General features: G+C 42.7%; 1 protein-coding gene across 1 annotated transcript in view; it reads left to right on the top strand.

The window, feature by feature from the left end:
- USP22 (ubiquitin specific peptidase 22) overlaps positions 1–21,345 on the top strand; it is a gene marked incomplete at its 5' end in the record, with an annotated part of 57,946 nt that overhangs the window by 1,767 nt on the left and 34,834 nt on the right. The window lies entirely within an intron of this gene.

Raw genomic sequence — 21,345 nt, forward strand, 5'->3', positions numbered from 1 at the left:
CAGAGAGGGAGAGAGAAATAGGAACATCAATGATGAGAGAGAATTATCGATTGGCTGCCTCCTGCACACCCCCACATTGGGGATCAAGCCCACAACCTGGGCACGTGCCTTGACCGGGAATTGAACCAGTGACCTACTGGTCGACATTCAACCACTGAGATAGGATGGCCAGGCGGTGATGTAATATTTAATTATAAATTATGATGGCTGACCCCTTATATCCTGCTAACTTTCTTTGAAAAGTGCTTTCTCTTTAATGGATTATTAGAGCCTCAACTTTCCCTTTGAAAAACATCGTTAGCATTTATGTTAGGCAAATATTCACAAAGAAAGATCTTAAATGCAGTATTAGGTTACTGATGTTAACATGGAGTTATGTACATAGGCGATTTTTTGCTTTCAGTAATGGATTTTATTGTTCTGAGTAATACACATTCATGAACATACTCACAGCACTGTGTGGCATCCGGATAGGGCTCCCTTTCGTACTTACAGATGGAAACTCACATGTCTGTAACTTCACGTAAAGCAGTGGTACTCAACCTTCTGGCCCTTTAAATACAGTTCCTCATGTTGTGACCCAACCATAAAAGTATTTTCGTTGCTATTTCATAACTGTAATGTTGCTACTGTTATGAATCGTAATGTAAATATCTGATATGCAGGATGGTCTTAGGCGACCCCTGTGAAAGGGTTGTTCGACCGCCAAAGGGGTCGTGACCCACAGGTTGAGAACCGCTGACGTAAAGGAAGGTTCTGCTCGTGGTTTTATTTTCTTAGGGTGGTTGTTAAACATTTGTCTCCTTCTGAATAGTGTTTTCTGTTAAATTTGTGAGATTGTCAGGGTATCCTTAAGAAAATCACTTTCAAAAGGTGTAAGCCAAAGAATGTACCACAAAATGCTTCATGTCGTCCTAATTGAAAATGGTATTTCACAGATTACAAAGTCACTGTGCTGATCGTATCCCTTAAAGCTTCTGTAAGCAGTGTACATAGAGAAGGTAAAGTTGAGACTGACACAGTGCATGTCTGATTTTTCCTAAAAATTTTTTTTTAGGAAGCAAATTGATGTTAAAACAACACGGATCTCTATCTTATATGATGTGTTCATGAGCCAGTTGTTTTATTACGGACACAGGGAAGCTGCCACCTTAATATCATGTGTTTTCAGTAGATACAATTACTTTTGTTGTTGTTAATCCTCACCCAAGGATATTTTTCTATTTTTTTAATGTTTTTTTATTGATTTCAGAGAGGAATGAGAGAGAGAGAGAAACATCAGTGATGAGAGAGAATCATGGATTGGCAGCTCCTGCAAACGCCTACTAGGGATCTAGCCCGCAACCCAGGCATGTGCCCTTGATCAGAATCGAAACTGGGACCCTTCAGTCCGGAGGCCGATGCTCTATCCACTAAGCCAACCAGCTAGGGCTCCATTGATTTTTAAGGAGAGTGGAAGAGGGAAAGACAGAAAGAAACATCGATGTGAAAGAAACACATCAACTGGTTGCCTCCTGCATGAGCCCTGACCAGGGTCCAGCCGGGGAGAAGCCTGCAACCAAGGTACATACCCTTGACTGGAATCAAACTCGAGACCCTTTGGTCCGCAGGGCAGTGCTCTATCCACTGAGCAAACCAGCCAGGGCAGTGGCTACAATTATGATGGAAACAGAACCTGAAGTAAACCTGAGTCTAAATGGTCAATGAAGACCTGGCCAGGTGGCTCCATTAGAACATCCTCCCTTACACCAAAAGGTTGTGGGTTTGATTCCCGGTCAAGGTGTGTATGGGATGCAACTGATCAATGTTTCTCTGTCACATCCATTTTTTTCTTTCTCTTCCTCTCTTAAATTAATAAAAACATATCCATGGGTGAGGATTTTAAAATCTTTTTTAAAAAGGTCAATCTATGACAAAGGATGCAAGAACATTCAATGGGGTGGGCAAAGGTAAGTGGTCTAGTCAATAAAGGCTTTGGGAAAATTGGACAGATACATGCAGAAAAATAAAACTAAACCACCTTGTTACACCATCTCCTATATAATAGAAGTCTAATATGCAAATCGACCGAATGGCAGAACAACCGGTGGAATGACTGGTCGCTTTGATGCACACTGACCATCAGGGGGCAGACGCTCAATGCAGGAGCTTACCCCAGTCTCCAGGCCCCAGGCCAGCCAAGGCAGGTTCCAGCAAGGGGGCGGTGGGGAGGGGGAATCCCCAATTGCTCCAGCAGTTGCGCTGCAGAGGGAGGCGGCTGGTGGCGGCAGGGTTATCAGGGGGCATAGCCGGCTAGTGAGCAGGCTGGCACCACCCCCGATTGCCCTGCCCTTTGCCTCCCTCTGTGGGAGGTGACTGGTGGTGGCAGCAGGGGGTGGGGCTGGCAAGCGTGCAGCACCAGGTTGGCCAAGGCAGGTGCCAGCGGGGGCCCCCTGATCGCTTTGCCAGTTGCCCCACAGATTGGCCCTGATCACTGGCCAGGCCTAGGGACCCTACCCATGCATGAATTTCATGCATTGGGCCTCTAGTATGAGAATAAACTCAATTTGGATTAATGGCTTAAATGTAAGATTTGAAGTTATAAAATTCCTAGAAGGAAACATTGGCAATAAAATCTGAGACATTTCTCTAAATATATTTTTTCTGATATGTCTCCTTTGACAAGAAAAACAAAAACGAAACAGATCTAACTACATCAAACAACGTTTTGCACAGCAAAGGAAACCATCAACAAAATGAGACGACTACCCACTGAATGGGAGAACATATTCACCAATGATGAATCTGATATGGGGTTAATATCGAAAATGTATGAACTATTTATAAAACTCAACATCAAAAACGTACAGTACAATAAAAAAGTAGGCAAAGGACCTGAATGGACACGTCTCCAAAGAGGACATACATAAGGCCACCAGACATGAAAACATGCTCCACATCAGTAATCACCAGAGATGTGAGAGAGAAACATTGATGGTTTACCGCCTGTACGCGCCCTGGCTGGGCCCTACTTCTGACATTCTATCAAACAATCACAAAACACTAATTTGAAAGAATACGTGCATCCTATGCGCATTGCAGCATTATTTACAATAGCCAAGATACTGAAGTTACCCAAGTGCCCATCAATAGCTGAGTGGTTAAAAATGTGGTATGTATATATGATGCAATATTACTTGCCCATAAAAAAGAATGAAATCTCCCTTAACCGGATAGAGCGTCGGCCTGCGGACTGAAGGGTCACAGGTTCGATTCCGGTCAAGGGCATGTACCTTGGTTGAAGGCGCATTCCCAGTGGGGAATGTGCAGGAGGTAGCTGATCGATGTTTCTCTCTCATCGATGTTTCTAACTCTCTATCCCTCTCCTCTCCTCTCTGTAAAAAATCAATAAAATATATTTAAAAAAAGAAAAAAGAATGAAATCTTACATTTGTGACAGCATGGATTGACCTAGAGGGTATTATGCTAAGGAAAATAACCAGACAGAAAAATACAAGTACTATATGATTTCACTTAATGTGTGGACCTAATAAACAAAATAGAAATGGACTCATAGATAATTAGAACAGACTGTTGGCTGATAGAGGGGAGAATGTGAGAGGTGTGGTGAAAAAGATGAAGGGATTGAGAAGTACTAATTGGCAGTTACAAGATAGTCACAGGGTCCTATAGTATATCATAAAGAATATAGTCAATGATCCTAATGAATAAAAGCCTAATATGCTAAGTGTCCGGTCATCCAATTGTCTGTTCAACCAATCAAAGTGTAAAATGGTAATGATATGCTAAGTCTGCTCAACCCCTCACTATGACGTGCACAGACCACCAGGGGCAGACGCTCCGACCGGTAGGTTAGCTTGCTGCTGGGTTCCGGCCGATTGGGACTGAAACAGGCCAGACCCGCCCTGGAGCCCTCCTGCGGTTTCTCTCCGGCTGGACAACCTCATGCGTCCCTCTCCAGCCCTGATCGTGCACCAGTGGGGTCCCTTGGCCTGGGCTGTGCCCTCTTACAATCCAAGACCCTTCAGTGGATGTCGTCCTGATCCCGCAGGCCAGGCTGAGGGACCCCAGTGGTGCATGAATTCATGCACTGGGCCTCTAGTGTTGTAATAACATTGCATGGTGCCAGATAAGTACTTGAAATGTCAAAGGGGAATGCTTTGGCTCTGGCCAGTGTGGTTCAGTTCGTTGAGCATCATCCCAGGCATGGAAAGGTCACTGGTTCGATTCCCAGTCAGGACACAGGTACAGGTTGCAGGTTTGATCCTGTGGGGGTTATATATGGGTGCAAACAATATTGCTTTCTGTCCTTCCTTGTCTCTCTAAAATCAATAAAAACAAACAAAAAAAAGGAACAATTTGAAAAGTCTGATTGTCTTAAGTGCTATACTGTACACCTGAAACTAAGACAAAATGTTGAATGCAAACTAATTGAAAAATAAAATATAAAAGCCTCACTTGTGAAATTTATGGTATTAATTCAATCAATCGACCTGATGGATAAACTCTGCCACCATTTTTAAAAAAATTATTTTTTATTGATTTTTAGAGGGAGAGGAAGTGAGATAGAGAAATACAAACATCTCTGAGAAAGAAACATCATCGATTGGCTGCCTTGTGCATGCCCTCTACTGGAGATTGAGGCTGCAACCCAGGCATGTGCCCTGACTAGGCATTTAACCAGTGATTGACCTGTTGGCCGATGATCAAATGCTGATCCACAGGGGTTGGGCTCTGCCTCCACTTTTTCTAGAAAAAAGTTTTTTTAAAGACTCTTTCAAGAAACAAATCATGATGAGATAAAGAGAATCCCAAACAAAAAAAAGGCTAAAGGAGTTCATCATCAGCCAGCCAGTCAGCCAGGATTAAACAAATGCTAAAGGGAGAGACCGCGCCATCTTGAGTAGCTGTTACCGGCATCCAGAGATCGGCTACTAACCCGGAGGCAACGGCTCTCAAGCAGCACGACTACATGAACTCAGACGAGCCCTGCTTCCCCCCACGGAAAGCAGATCCAAGCAACAGCAGCCTCCTGATCACCACAACCTCTGTCTGAGGAACAGCAGCTGTACGTGAAGCCTCCCCCCACCAGCCAGAAGAGACACCACTGCTGCAAACAGCACCCACCAGAGGAGCTGCTGCCAACTGAGGAGCAGCTGCTACCGCAACCACCCAAGGAGCAACCACAGCCCAAGGAGCCACTGCCACCCAGGGAGCAGCCACTGAACGACTCAACATCTAGATATGTCAGTGAGATCAAACATGGGTAGGCAAAGAAACCCCCAAAGGAAAGAAAAGGAGGACTCGCCAGAAAAGCAGCTAAGTGAGACAGAGGCATGCAACATGACAGAAAAAGAATTCAGAATAAGGGTCCTAGCGTGCATAAACCGGATGGAGGAAAAAATCAACTACTTATGCAAGAAGCAAGAAGAAACAGATGAAAAAATCAATAACTTATGCAAGACCCAAGAAGAAATGAAGAGCGATATAGCTGCAATAAAAAACACCATTGAAAGCATCAACAGTAGACTAGGAGAAGCGGAGGACCGAATTAGTGAATTAGAAGACAAGGAAGCAAAACACACCCAAACTGTACTGCAATTGGAGAAAAAAATTAAAAGACAGGAGGAGAGCCTAAGGGAGCTTTGGGACAACATGAAACGAAACAACATACGAATAATAGGGGTGCCAGAACAACAGAAAGATGAACAAGGATTAGAAAACCTACTCGAAGAAATAATATCAGAAAACTTCCCTGAGGTGGGGAAGAAAAAAGTCACACAAGCACAGAGAGTCCCAAACAAGGTGAACCCGAAAAGACCCACACCAAGACACATCATAATTACCATGGCAAATGTTCAGGACAAAGAGAGAATCTTACAGGCTGCAAGAGAGAGACGGAAAGTTACATACAAGGGATCTCCCATTAGATTATCAAATGATTTCTCAACAGAAACACATCAGGCCAGAAAAGAATGGACAGAAATTTACAAAGTGATGCAAAGCAAAGGACTGAACCCAAGAATACTCTATCCAGCAAGGCTATCATTCAAAATTGAAGGGGAAATAAGAAGCTTCACAGACAAAAAAAGGCTAAGGGAGTTTATCACCACCAAGCCAGCAATGCAAGAAATGCTAAAGGGACTGGTGTAAAAAGAAGGAATAAAAAGCTCAGAAAGAAAACAGCCACACAAAAAAAGAAATGGCTACAAACAAGTACCTTTCAATAATAACTTTAAACGTAAACGGACTAAATGCTCCAACCAAAAGACATCGAGTGGCTGAATGGATAAAAAAACATGACCCATACATCTGCTGTCTACAAGAGACCCACCTCATTAGAAGGGACTCACACAGACTGAAAGTGAAGGGATGGAAAAATATCTTTCAGGCAAATGGAAAGGAAAAGAAAGCTGGGGTAGCAATACTTATATCAGACAAAATAGACCTCAAAGTGAAGGCCATAACAAGAGATAAGGAAGGCCACTTCATAATACTAAAGGGATCAATACAACAAGAAGATATAACCCTGGTAAACATATATGCACCCAATGCAGGAGCACCCAAATACATAAAAAAACTCCTGGAAGATATCAAAGGAGAGATCGACAACAATACAATCATAGTAGGGGACTTTAATACACCACTGACATCACTGGATAAGTCCTCTAGACAAACAATCAGCAAAGAAACAGCAATCCTAAATGACTCACTAGATCAGATGGACTTAATAGACATCTTCAGAACACTTCACCCAAAGCCGCGGAATATACATTCCACTCAAGTGCTCATGGGACAGATTCAAAAATAGACCACATATTGGGTCACAAGCAAAGTCTCCCCAAATTCAAGAAGATTGAAATCATAAAAAGCATCTTCTCAGACCACGATGGCATAATATTAGAAATAAACTACAATAAAAACAACCCAAAATACTCAAACACTTGGAAGCTGAATAGCATGTTATTAAATATTGATTGGGTTACCAATGAGATCAAAGAAGAAATTAAAAACATCCTGGAAACTAATGACAATGAAAACACAACAATCCAAAACCTATGGGACACAATGAAAGCAGTCCTGAGAGGGAAGTTTATAGCTCTACAGGCCTATCTCAAAAAACAAGAAAAAATGGTAGTAAATCATCTAACTCTTCAACTCAAAGAATTAGAAAGAGAGCAACAAGAAAACCCCAGAGTGAGCAGAAGGAAGGAGATAATAAAGATTAGAGCAGAAATAAATGACATAGAGACCAAAAAAACAATACAGAAAATCAATGAAACCAAGAGCTGGTTCTTTGAAAGGATAAACAAGATTGACAAACCTCTAGCCAGGCTCACCAAGAAGCAAAGAGAGAGGACCCAAATAAACCAAATCAGAAACGATAGAGGCGAAATAACAACAGACCCCACAGAAATACAAATGATTGTTAAAAAATACTATGGACAGCTCTACTCCAACAAACTAGACAACCTGGAGGAAATGGACAAATTCCTAGAAAAATACAACATTCCAGCACTCAATCAGGAAGAATCTAAAAATCTCAATAGGCCAATAACTATGGAAGAAATTGAAGCAGTCATCAAAAAGCTTCCAGCAAACAAAAGCCCAGGACCAGACGGCTTCACAGGGGAGTTTTACCAAACATTCAAGGAAGAACTAAAACCTATCCTCCTCAGACTACTACAAAAAATTCAAGAGGAAGGAACACTTCCAAGCTCATTCTATGAAGCCAGCATCACCCTAATACCAAAACCAGGTAAAGACAACACAATGAAAGAGAATTACAGGCCAATATCCCTCATGAACATAGATGCCAAAATCCTCAACAAAATCTTAGCAAATCGGATCCAGCAGTACATCAGAAAGATCATACACCATGACCAAGTAGGATTTATCCCAGGGATGCAAGGATGGTACAATATCCGCAAATCAATAAACGTGATACATCACATAAACAAATTGAAAGAAAAAAACCACATGGTCATATCAATTGATGCAGAAAAAGCATTTGACAAAATCCAACACCCATTTTTGATAAAAACTCTCAGCAAGGTGGGAGTAGAAGGATCATACCTCAACATAATAAAAGCCATATATGACAGGCCCACAGCCAACATCATACTCAATGGACAAAAACTAACACCATTTCCCCTAAGAACAGGAACAAGACAGGGATGCCCACTCTCACCACTCCTGTTCAACATAGTACTGGAAGTATTAGCCATTGCAATTAGGCAAGAAGAAGAAATAAAAGGCATCCAAATTGGAAAAGAGGAAGTAAAACTGTCCTTATTTGCAGATGACATGATATTATACATACAAAACCCTAGAGACTCCATCAAAAAGCTACTAGACTTAATACATGAATTTGGCAATGTAGCAGGATACAAAATTAACCCCAAGAAATCTGAGGCATTTCTATACACCAATAGTGAACTTTCAGAAAGAGAGATTATAAAAACAATCCCATTTACCATCGCACCAAAAAAATTAAGATACCTAGGAATAAACTTAACTAAAGAGGTAAAAGACCTCTACTCAGAAAACTACAGGACGTTAAAAAAAGAGATAGAGGAAGACATAAACAGATGGAAGAACATACCGTGTTCATGGATTGGTAGAATCAACATCATTAAAATGTCCATACTACCCAAAGCAATCTATAAATTCAACGCACTTCCCATTAAAATACCAACGGCATACTTCACAGATCTAGAACGAACTCTCCAAAAATTCATCTGGAATAAAAAAAGACCCCGAATAGCTGCAGCAATCCTGAGAAAGAACAAAGTAGGTGGGATCTCAATACCAGATATCAAGCTGTATTACAAAGCCACTGTTCTCAAAACTGCCTGGTACTGGCACAAGAACAGACATATAGATCAATGGAATAGAATAGAGAACCCAGAAATCGGCCCGAACCAATATGCTCAATTAATATTTGACAAAGGAGGCAAGAACATACAATGGAGCCAAGATAGTCTCTTCAATAAATGGTGTTGGGAAAATTGGACAGATATATGCAAGAAAATGAAACTAGACCACCAACTTACACCATACACAAGAATAAACTCAAAATGGATAAAGGACTTAAATGTACGACAGGAAACCATAAAAATTCTAGAAGAATCCAAAGGCAACAAAATCTCAGACATATGCCAAAGCAATTTCTTCACTGATACAGCTCCTAGGGCAGTTGAAACTAAAGAGAAAATGAACAAATGGGACTACATCAAAATAAAAAGCTTCTGCACAGCAAAAGAAACCATCAACAAAACAACAAGAAAACCCACTGCGTGGGAAAACATATTTGCCAACGTCATATCTGATAAGGGCCTAATCTCCAAAATTTATAGGGAACTCATACAACTTAACAAAAAGAAGATAAACAATCCAATCAAAAAATGGGCAAAGGATCTAAATAGACACCTTTCAAAAGAGGACATTCAGAAAGCCAAGAGACATATGAAAACATGCTCAAAGTCACTAATCATCCGAGAGATGCAAATCAAAACAACAATGAGGTACCATCTCACACCTGTCAGAATGGCTATCATCAACAAATCAACAAACGACAAGTGCTGGAGAGGATGTGGAGAAAAAGGAACACTTGTGCACTGCTGGTGGGAATGCAGACTGGTGCAGCCACTATGGAAGACAGTATGGAGTTTCCTCAAAAAACTGGAAATGGAACTCCCATTTGACCCTGTGATCCCACTTCTAGGAATATATCCCAAGAAACCAGAAACACCAATCAGAAAGGATATGTGCACCCATATGTTCATAGCAGCACAATTCACCATAGCTAAGATCTGGAAACAGCCTAAGTGCCCATCAGTAGATGAATGGATTAGAAAACTGTGGTACATCTACACGATGGAATACTATGCTGCTGTAAAAAAGAAGGAACTCTTACCATTTGCAACAGCATGGATGGAACTGGAGAGCATTATGCTAAGTGAAATAAGCCAGTCAATGAAGGAAAAATACCACATGATCTCACACATTCATGGATAATAGAGACCATTATAAACTTTTGAACAATAATAGATACAGAGGCAGAGCTGCCTCAAACAGATTGTCAAACTGCAGCGGGAAGGCTGGGGAGGGTTGGGGGGCAGGAGGGAAGGGGGTAAGAGATCAACCGAAGGACTTGTATGCATGCATATAAGCATAACCAATGGACATAAGACACTGGGGGGTACGTGAGGCCAGGGGATTGTCAAGGACGGGGGAGGGGGGGAAAAGGACACATGTAATACCCTTTGTAATACTTTTAGCAATAACAAATAAAAATAAAATAAAAGAAATGGGGCATTTTAGTGCCTTCCTGCTGAGGACCGAAAGCATTTGCACGTGGCTTTGAAGCACTCTCATCCCTGAAACAGTGGTTTGCTCTCTGCAATATGAGGCCAGTCCATACAGCTTCTTTTGCAGTTGCTAATATGTTAACTTTTGGTCCAGGATTTAAACATGTTATTGATGGCCAAGTTTGAACATCATCTTGAAGTTTTCTCGTCTGAAGCAAGCACTACTGTTGATCTATTTCCCTTGTCTCTGCTTCCAACAAAGGGCAAGCAATTCTCCATCTATAGCTACAATCACTATCCAGGGTGAATAAATAGACCACTACCAGACTCCACTCATTTCTACAGCACCGAGGATTGAGACAAAGAGCAATGGGGTTGATGGTAGACTGTGCAACTTTTCGGTAATGTCCTTGCCTCTCCTTCTGTGGGGGTGTTCCTCCCCTGCCCTGTTGAACTCAGGCATGGTCAATAAAATGTAAGTGGAATGTAAAAAAAAAAAAAAAAGAAATGCTAAAGGGACTGCTGAGAAATATATATAGAGAGAAACATAGGTATAGAGAATTAAAGTGGCAATAAATAATTACCTACCAATAATAACCTTAAATGTAAATGGATTAATGTTCCAGTCAAAACACATAGGGTAGCTGAATGGATAAAAAAGCCAACTCTATGCTGTCTACAAGAGATCAACCACAGAACAAAAGACACAGGATGAGAGTGAAGGAATGGGAAAGGAAAAAAAGCTTGGGTAGCAATACAACTGACAAAATAGACCTAAAAATGAAGACCGTCACAAGAGACAACAAAGGTCATTATATAATATTAAAGGGATCATTACAAGAGGATAGAACCCTGGTAAACATATATGCACCCAATATAGGAGCACCTAAATATATGAAAAAACTCCTAGAGGGCTTTAAAGGAAAGATCAACAACAATACAGTTACAGTAGGTGATTTGAACACCCCATTGACTTCACTGAATATATGTCGCAGAGAAAAAATTAACAAGGAAACAGTGATTCTAAAGGACACACTAATCAGATATATATAATTGACATTTATAGCACATTTCACCCCAAAGCTGTAGAATATACATTCTTCTCAAGTGCACATGGATCATTCACAAAGATAGACCACATGTTAGGACACAAAACAGGCCTCTACAAATTCAAGGAAATTGAAATCATATCAAACATCTTCTGAGATCTCAGTGGAATGAAATTAGAAATTAACTAAAGTAAAAACACCCCAAAACATTCAAACAAATGGAGGCTAAATAGCATGTTATTAAATGATGAATGGGTTACCAATGAGATCAACAAAGAAATAAAGTTCCTGGAAACAAATGAAAATGAATACACAAAAAGCCAAAATGTCTGGAACACAGCAAGAGCAATTCTGAGGGAAGTTCGTAGCTCTATGTACCTACCTCAAAAAACAAGAAAAATCAACAATAAACTATTTAACCCTACGACTTAAAGAACTAGAAAGAAAACAAGAAAAGCCCAGAGTAAGTACAAGGAAGGAAATAATAAAGATCGGAGCAGAAATAATGGCATGGACTAAAAAGACAATACAAAAAAATCAATGAAACTAAGAACTGGTTCTTTGAATGGATATACAAGATTGCTGAAGTGTTAGCCAAACTCAACAAGAAACAAAGAGGACCCAAATCAATAAAATCAGAAACAGAAGTGGAAAGTTATCTTCGTACATGGCAGAAATGCAAAGGATTGAAATAAAATACTATGAACAACTATATGCCAACAAGCTGGACAATGTGGATGAAATGGATAAATTCCAAGAAAAATACAATCTCTCAAAACTGAATGAATAAGAATTAGAAACCTGAATAGGCCAATAACACTGATGAAATAGAAGCTGTAATAACTAAACTCCCAACAAACAAAAGCCCAGTTCTGGATGGCTTCACAGAGTTTTGCCAAACATGGAAAGAAGAACTGACATCTATATTCCACAAGCCATTCCAATAACCAAGAGGAAGGAATGCTTCCAAGCTCTTTATGAGACCAGTATTATCCTAATTCCAAAACCAGATAAAGACACTACAAAGAGAATTAAAGGCCAGTATCTCTGATGAACATAGATGCTAAAGTTCAACAAAATATTAAATTGTATCCAGCAATATATTAAAAAGATCATACACCATGACCAAGTGGGGTTTATTCCAAGGATGCAAGTCTGGTACAATATTTGCAAATCAATAAGCGTTATACATCTCATAAACAAATTGAAAGACAAAAGTCACATGATCATATCAACAGACAGAAAAAGCATTCGACAAAATCTAACATCCATTTTTTATAAAACCTCTCAACCTAGTGGGTCTAGAGCAGCCGTGGGCAAACTATGGCCCGCGGGCCGGATCTGGCCCGTTTGAAATGAATAAAACTAAAAAAAAAAAAAGACCGTACCCTTTTATGTAATGATGTTTACTTTGAATTTATATTAGTTCACACAAACACTCCATCCATGCTTTTGTTCCGGCCCTCCGGTCCAGTTTAAGAACCCATTGTGGCCCTCGAGTCAAAAAGTTTGCCCACCCCGGGCTAGAGGGATCATACCGCAAGGTAATAAAGGCCATCCTATATAATAAAGAGGTAATATGCAAATTAATCTTCACACCCTCACAAGATGGCTGCCTATGACCAGGCCGGCAGCAGGGTTAGTGAGGGATGACCAGGACAGCTGGGGGGCTGTGAGGGGTGACCAGCTTGGCAGGGGGGGGCAGTTAGGGGCGACCAGGCCGGCAGAGGGGGCCAGTTGGGGTGACCTGGCCAGCAAGGGGGGCAGTAAGGGGTGACCAGGCCTGCAGTGGTGGCAGTTAGGAGCGACCAGGCCGGCAGGGAGGGGGCAATTGGGGGTGACCTGGCCAGCAGTGGGGGGCAGTTAGGGGTGATCAGGCCGGCACGCAGATGCAGTGAGGGATGATCAGGCCGGCAGGAGGTGGTCAGTTAGGGGTGACCAGGCAGGCAGGCAGGCAGGCAGGTGATCTATTAGGAGCCAGCGTTCCAGGATTGTGAGAGGGATGACCGCCTGCTGGTTTAGGCCCGTTCCCTGGGATCAGGTCTAAACCAGCAGTTGGACATCCCCCAAGGGGTCTCAGATTGGAGAGGGTGCAGGCTGGGCTGAGGGGATCCCCCTTGCTCCCATGCACGAATTTCGTGCACCGGGCCTCTACTACATTATAAATATACAGCGAACATCATACTCAATGGGCATAAACTAAAACCATTTTCCCTAAGAACAGAAACAAGACAGGGATGTCCGCTTTCCCCACTCTTATTCAACATAGTACTGGAAGCCCTAGTCACCACTATCAGAAAAGAAGAATAAATAAAAGGCATTTAAATTGGAAAGAAGGAAATAAAATTTCGCTGATGACATGATATTGTACAGAGAAAACCCTAAAGAATCCACCAAAAAACAACTAGACTTAATAAATGAATTTGGCAATGTAGCAGGATACAAAATCAACACCCCAAAATTGATGGCTTTTTTATACATCAGTAATGAATTCTCAGAAAGAGCAGCTACCATTTACCATTGCAACAAAAAAATTAAGATACTTAGGAATAAATTTAACTGAGGTAAAAGACTTGTACTTGGAAAACTACAGGACTTTGATAAAAGAGATAGAGGAAGCTATAAACAAGTGGAAGAGAATACGTGTTCATGGGTTGGTAGAATTAATGTCATTAAAATGTCCACATTACCTAAGGCAATCTACAGATTCAATGCAAACCCTATTAAAATACCACCCTGCCAATGTTGCAAGTGGTTGAGCATTGACCCATGAACCAGGAGGTCACAATTTGATTCCCCATGAGGGTACACACCCTCATTGTGGACTCAATCTCCAGTGTGGGGCATACAGTAGGTAGCTGATCAATGATTCTCATCATTGATGTTTCTATCTTTGTCTTCCCCTCCCTTCATATCTGAAATCAATAAAAATATTGAAAAAGCAAAAGCAACCAACATCATATTTCACAGATCTAGAACATATACTCCAAAAATGTATAAGGAACCAAAAAAGACCCTGAATAGCTGCAGCAATCTTGAGAAAGAAGAACAAAGTTGGGGGAATCACAAAACCAAGATATCAAGTTTTACTACAAAGCCACCATACTGGCACAAGAACGGACATATAGATAAATGAAACAGAATGGAAATCCCAGAAATTGACCCAAGCCATTATGCTCAATTAATACTTGACAAAGGAGGCAAGAGTATATACAATGGAGTCAAGATAGTGTCTTCAGTAATTAGTGTTGAGAAAACTGGAAGGAAACATGGGGGGAAATGAAACTAGACCATGAACTCATGCCATACAGAAGAATAAACTCAAAATGGACAGAAGACTTAAATGTAAGCCATGAAACCATAAAAATCCTAGAAGAAACTTTTGGGCAGCAAAATCTCAGACAACTCTCATAGCAATATGTTTTTTAATACATCTCCTAGGGCAAAGGAAACTAAGGAGAAAATAAACAAATGGGACTACATCAAAATAAAAAGCTTCTGTACAGCAAAAGAAACCTCAACAAAATGAAAGGGAGCCCACTGTATGGGAGAACATATTTGACAAGGATGCATCTGATAGAGTGTTAATATCCAAAATATGTAAGGAACTCATACAACTTAACAAAAGGAAGACAAACAATCCAATTAAAAAATGGCAAAGGACCTAAATAGACACTTCTCCAAAGTAGACATGCAGATGGCCAAGGGACATATGAAAAAATGCTCAAAGTCACTGATCATCAGAGAGATGCAAATTAGACAATAAGGTATCACCTCACACCTGTCAGAATGGCTACCATCAACAAAATCAACAAATGAGAAGTGCTGGCAAGATTGTGAAGAAAAGGGAACCCTAGAGCACTGATGGTGGGAATGCAGACTGGTGCAGCCATTATGAAAAACAATATGGAGTTCCCTCAAGAAATTAAATATTGAACTGCCATTTGACCCAGTGATCCCACTTCTAGAAATCCTTTATAATAAAGAGCTAACATGCTAATTAGACAGAACAGCAGAACGACCGTCCAGAAGACATTCTGGACAAAGTCAGGGCTGCGAGGGCCAGCCGGGGCTGCGAGGGACGAGCCCCTTGCAGGAATTTTGTGTACCGGGCTTCTAGTATATCATAAGAAACCTGAAGCACCAATCAGAAAGAATGTATGCACCCCTGTGGTCGTAGCAGCATAATTTACAATCGCTAAGACCTGGAAACAGCCCAAGTGCCCATCAGTAGATAAGTGGATAAAAAAACCATGGTACATTTATACCAGGTAGTACTATGCAGCAGTAACAAAGAAGAATCTGTTACCCTTTGAGATAGCATGGAGGGACCTGGAGAGTATCATGCTAAGTAAAATAAGTCAATCAGAGAAAGACAAGTATCACATGATCTCACTTATATATGGGATCTAATGAACAAAATAAAGATGAACGGAATAGATCCAGAGACATGGAAGCATGGAATAGAGTGCAGAATCTTGGAAGGAAGCTGCGGGGGAATGGTGGGTGGGTGTGAGATAGGTAAATCAAAGACCTTGTATGCACATATGTACTCTATAACCCATGGACAGAGACAACAGGGTGGTGAAGGTTTGGGGCAGGGGTGTGCTGGAGGGGGGTCAATGGGGGAAAAAGGGGAACATATGTAATACTTTCAACAATTACGATTTTTTTTTTTAAATGAAGCAACTCATGAAATGAAGAAAAGATCTAGCTCTTTGTTGAGTCCATGATATGGAACAGTTTGTATCTGTGTTAAAGCTAGAAAGTAGTGTTGTGTGTCCAGCTGGCGAAGAGGGAGGGAGCAGACAGTGAGGCGGGAGTTGAAACTGCTGGAGAAGGAAGATGGAGATGGTTGCCCAGACTTAAAGCCTTCCATGTGTCTTAGTCTTTCCTGACTTTCTGAGAGTGAGTTTCATTCTTTCGCTGTGCCTCTCCCTCTTCTGTTCCCACCCATTATACTCTGAGCAACTTCATTGGCTGTTACACTTTGGTTGTCATTTTATGGAGGGTGTTTTGGTGTTTTACCAAATACTCAAGGGCAATGTAATGGAGCAGCATCATGGAGGAGGAGCAAGGAGCCTTGACCTTGTGGCCAAGCTCTTCAGCCTTCTAGGGAACATCAAATACAGTGTAATGTTACTATAAATAAGTCGAGCCCCCAAAACTAGGGGGCCTGGTAGACACAAAGGATACTCAGGAGCCAGTCAGCAAGGCAAGTGTCTTTCCTCCTGCAGGAGGATGTGCAGGCACATGGTCTGGGAGCACGTTTACACTGAGTGGGCGTCTGCTTGGGCTTTTATTCCTTATGCATGTGATCTGTGCCTCACTCTTGATTGGAAGAGCTTAGGCCCACAGTCTTGCACGATTTACTAAATTAAAGAAAGGTGTTGATCTTTGCTGTTCCAAATGGCTGCCCACAGGGGAGCTGCATGTCATGCGAGGCTGCCTAAACTCCCTTCTTTAACAGAAAAGATGATTTGTTTATTCTCACAATCCCCCCCCCCCCTTTTTTTAATTTAACTCTTCTTCAAACTTGGCTAACAGTCTGACTTTCATGCTCTGCAGTATCTAAAAGATTATTTTGCTATTTGGTCAATGCGGTTTCCATTAACCTTTGGATATTACCTTTAATACATGGATGATATAACATCCCATCACTGTAACTCCTAATCAAAGAGGTGAATATGGATACCATCATTCCCTTCCTCTTTCCAAACCATTGCTAAATCGGAGAAAGGATTCTCAGTTTCAGGATTCCCTGCTCACTCATTAGCTAGAGTTGTTAATCCCTATAGGGCAGTGGTTCTCAACCTTGGCTGCACATTAGAATCCCAGTGCTCGGAATCTTTTTAAAATCCTGATTTCTGGGCCTCATCCTCCGGAAATTCTGTTTCGTTGTTATGGGGTGGGGCTACAACATTAGTAACAAAGAAACAATTTCCGGAGGATGAGGCCCAGAAATCAGGATTTAAAAAAGATTCCCAGGTGATTCTAATGTGCAGCCAGGATTGAGAACCACTGCTGTAGGGCCTTACTGATGGTTCTGTCTGGCTGTGTTGTCAGGGACAAATGTACAACATACACAAACTCCTCCTTTTTCTTCCAGAATCCTATCCAAGGCCAACGTATTCTCCCATGCCATCCTGCTGGTGGCAGCTAATTGTTCAACTATCCCTTTAACTCATCTTGAGTATAGTTAACAAGACTTTGCTGGTCATCTATAATAACTAATAACTAGTAATATGCTAATTAGACCAGATGACTTTCTGGGCGAGGCCAGGGCTGTGAGGAAAGCCCGGGTCCTGGTTGCCAGACGGAAGGCCGGTGCTGGCAACTGGGGGAAGGAAAGCCTACTTTTTCACGAATTTCGTGCATTGGGCCTCTAGTAGTAAGTATGATTAACCCATCCACATTTTACAGTGGACCACCAAACAATACTTATTCTCCATAGGAGGCAAACTCAGATGAATAATTTTTACCATTTGACCCAGCAAACTCAAAGTTTCAAGTTACATGCCTCCGGGACCTGAGGGTCAACCTTGGATTCTCATTCAAGAACTGCCCACCATCATGGAAGCATTAACCTTGTTGCCCAAACAATGGAGTCCCACCTTAGTCCCCATTTCTTACTTCCCCACGCCTGTAATCCCTACTTCCCCATGACTAACCGAGTTCCCTAAAATATAGCAAGCAAGCAAAGTAACTCATTAACCAAAATTACATTACACATACACAGACAGAAACCACACTAGCTATGAGTTTCTGGTGGCTGACACCCTAAGAGGGAGAGCAGGAAGAGTCCCCAAGATTAAGAATTCTTGGCAGCTGCTGAGACATTCCTGCCATCTCTGCCACATGTTCATCCCCGCCACAGTAGCTGGGCTCCCCCAAAGCAGGACGTGCCCGATCTTTAAACAAATTAAACCAAACAACAGAGACACAAAACATCAACAGAAACACTTATACAGGCATGCATGACCAACAGACACCACAGAATGCCCTGTATAAAAAAACCACTGAAGCAGAGCAATATCTCCTGTCCCTGGTTTGGGTACTGCCCTTCCCCAGAACCTCAGCATTCTTTCAGTCGACTGTTTGGGGAATATATTCTATTCCCTAAACCTAGAATTTTTGGTTCCTATTCTCGGAAAGTCCTTTATGACTATGTGCTCAACCTTCCATATTGGAGATTTCTTGCATTCCCTGAGATTCACTTCGTCCCTCTCTGGCTGCTTCCCTTGTGGGAGAACAGAACCTGCAGATCAGAACTCCGCATTTGCTTCATGTCCAAGACACATCGCAGTCACATATACCCAACTTCTGAGGATACTCAGCCACCAAAGTAGTACTCAGTCCAATTCCCCACCTTGGCTCATGCATGGGCCTACCTGATTGCCACAGTTCTTGCTTGGGCCCTTCTCATGTTGCTGGCTGACTCTCGATCCGAGCTCGTAGTGGCCCAGGGGTAATGGCTGTCCCTCCTTACTGAGGCTGCCGCAACTTGGCAGTGGGGCGCACCTCCTCAGGAGAGGGGTCCAATGCCCCCCTGTTGTGACCAATGGAATCCTGCATGAGCCCCCAAAATCAGGGGCCCTGGTAGAACTGAAAGGACACTGGGAGCCAGGCAGCAAGGCAGATGTCCCTCCTCCTGCAGGATTGGTGCATGCACAGGCGGGAGCATGCAGGCTGGGCGCCTCCGCTCGGGCTTTTGTGCCTGATGCACGTGACCTGCCCCTCACTCTTGATTGAAGCTCAGGCTCCCCGTCTTGCGCGATTGGCCCCCAGGGAGCTGCCTGTCACACGAGTCTGCCTACACTCCCTTCTTGGACAGAAAAGATTGTTTATTCTCATAATGGGACAGTGAGGAAGTTTGGGGTTCATCCATGTTGTCTCGTGTCAGTATAGTCAAAACTCTTTTGTCGCCCTGACCAGTTTGGCTCAGTGGATAGAGCGTTGGCCTGTGGACTGAAGGGTCCCAGGTTCGATTCCGGTCAAGGGCATGTACCTTGGTTGCGGGCACATCCCCAGTAGGGGGTGTGCAGGAGGCAGCTGATGGATGTTTCTCTCTCATCGATGTTTCTAACTCTCTATCCCTCTCCCTTCCTCTCTGTAAAAAAAAATCAATAAAATATATTTAAAAACTCGTTTGTCGATCGTTTCCCATCTCGAATAATTTGTTCTCTACCAAGTTGTTCGTAGATAAAATGTCTCCAGTTGTTGAACCAAACTTCTGTTTTCTACCTGACCTCAGCGTGACAAAAAGCATCTCAGGCAACCAACCGGAGAGAATGCTTTTGTTTTCGGGAGATCAACCATGAGCACAACTTTAATCATAAGGAGGCCGTCAAGATGCTGATGTTCCTAAGGGTGTGAAAGAAACCATGACCACAGGCCGCCGAAGGGGTAGGAACGCTGCTGTTGACGTGGATAAAGGAAAAGCAGCCGAAAAGCGTTAGCCAGGGACAGCCTTGCAGAGACGTGATGCATAAACAAGCAAGGGTGCTGCATCTGACGGAGAGACAGCCCGGTGATGCCGACAGTGACTCGCTAGGGCTCGTAGGGATGGCTCCATACATGTAAGAAAAGCAGTGTTTATAGATTGAACTGTACGTTAACATTGAACTGTATATAAGTAAGGTTAAAAGGGAATCATTTGGGGGTCAGGAATGGGTTCATCCCATTTATGTTAGATAAAATTGGATTACATTAGGTAAAGGGAATTACATTAGATAAAAAATGAATAGATGAAAATTACATAAGATAAAAGATGAATTCCAGTACATAAAAGATGGTTCAGTTTTCGATCATATAGCTTCTCTAACAGCCTCCGGAATGAATGAAGTTTGAGAACTGAGGTTCCACCATCATTCCTTTGTATGGCTGAAGCAGATTTCTTCGTACGCCTGTTGTGGAGCTTTACCACAGTCTGTTTATTCGTCCATTGAGAGACGTTGGGTTGGTTCTTATGAACAGTGCCATGATAACCCATCGTGTAGAAGCTGCTGTGTGCACGATGTCTTCCTCTCTGGGACGTGCCTGCAAGTGACAGGATGTGGAGGAGAGTCAATCCTCTCATATTCACAATCTGCAGATGATGTTCCGTCCTGTAGGGGTCGCTCCCCTTTCTTAGTGTGTCTTTGATGCACAGAGTTCAGTTTGGATGAAGCCCAGTTTATCCTTTTCCCTCTGGTGCTCGTGGTGTTTGATATGTCGGTCCATAAAGACTTGCTCCTGCGTCTCTCAGGCTAATGTACTAGCTCTTGTGTTTGGGTCACAGGTCCAGTTTGAGTCAGTGTTTGTGGGTCGGGTGAGGGTCCAGCCTCACTCTGGCCTGTGGAGACCTTGTTGTCCCAGCACCGTTTGGTTGAGAAGCCTGTCCTGCCCACTGTTGATCCATCCACGTTGGTTTCCGCGGTGATGAGCTGTTGCTGTGGAAAGCGCCTCAAAGAAGGACTCCCCTGGAGCATGCGAACACACACTGAGCAGTGGTACCCCTCTCCCAGGCTGTCTGCTTGGCGTATTTTTCATAGAATGCCTTTGCTTTTTCTGAAAACGTTTATTCTCCTTCTTTAGTTTGTCCCATGGGTATCCCCATGCAGGACTGTGCCGTTAGCCTGTGGTGACAAGGGCGCTGGCTGAGTGCTCGGACTTGCAGAGAGTGTCGGAGTCTCAGTGTTGGGGAGGGTAAAGGGGAGGCGTGGGGTTCCTGTCCTGCTAGGTGTGTTGTAATGGGCCTGTTTCAGAGGACCTGGCAGGCCTGCCAGTGCTGCTGAGCTGAGTCGTGGTCACGGGAGACGGACTGGGAAGAGCTGCGCTAGGATGTGGCTGCGCACCAGGAGGTGCCGCCGGTGTACATGCGCTGATCAGTTACCATACAGGACTGGGAGGTGTCCGTGCTGTCGCTGCCCCATAATACCAGAGGGGGACAGGCTCGGGGGGAAGTAATTTATCAAAGAACATAACTACCAATGCAGAGCTCT

Source organism: Myotis brandtii, unplaced genomic scaffold, assembly GCF_000412655.1.
Source record: "Myotis brandtii unplaced genomic scaffold, ASM41265v1 scaffold314, whole genome shotgun sequence".
In the NCBI taxonomy this organism is placed as follows: domain Eukaryota; kingdom Metazoa; phylum Chordata; class Mammalia; order Chiroptera; family Vespertilionidae; genus Myotis; species Myotis brandtii.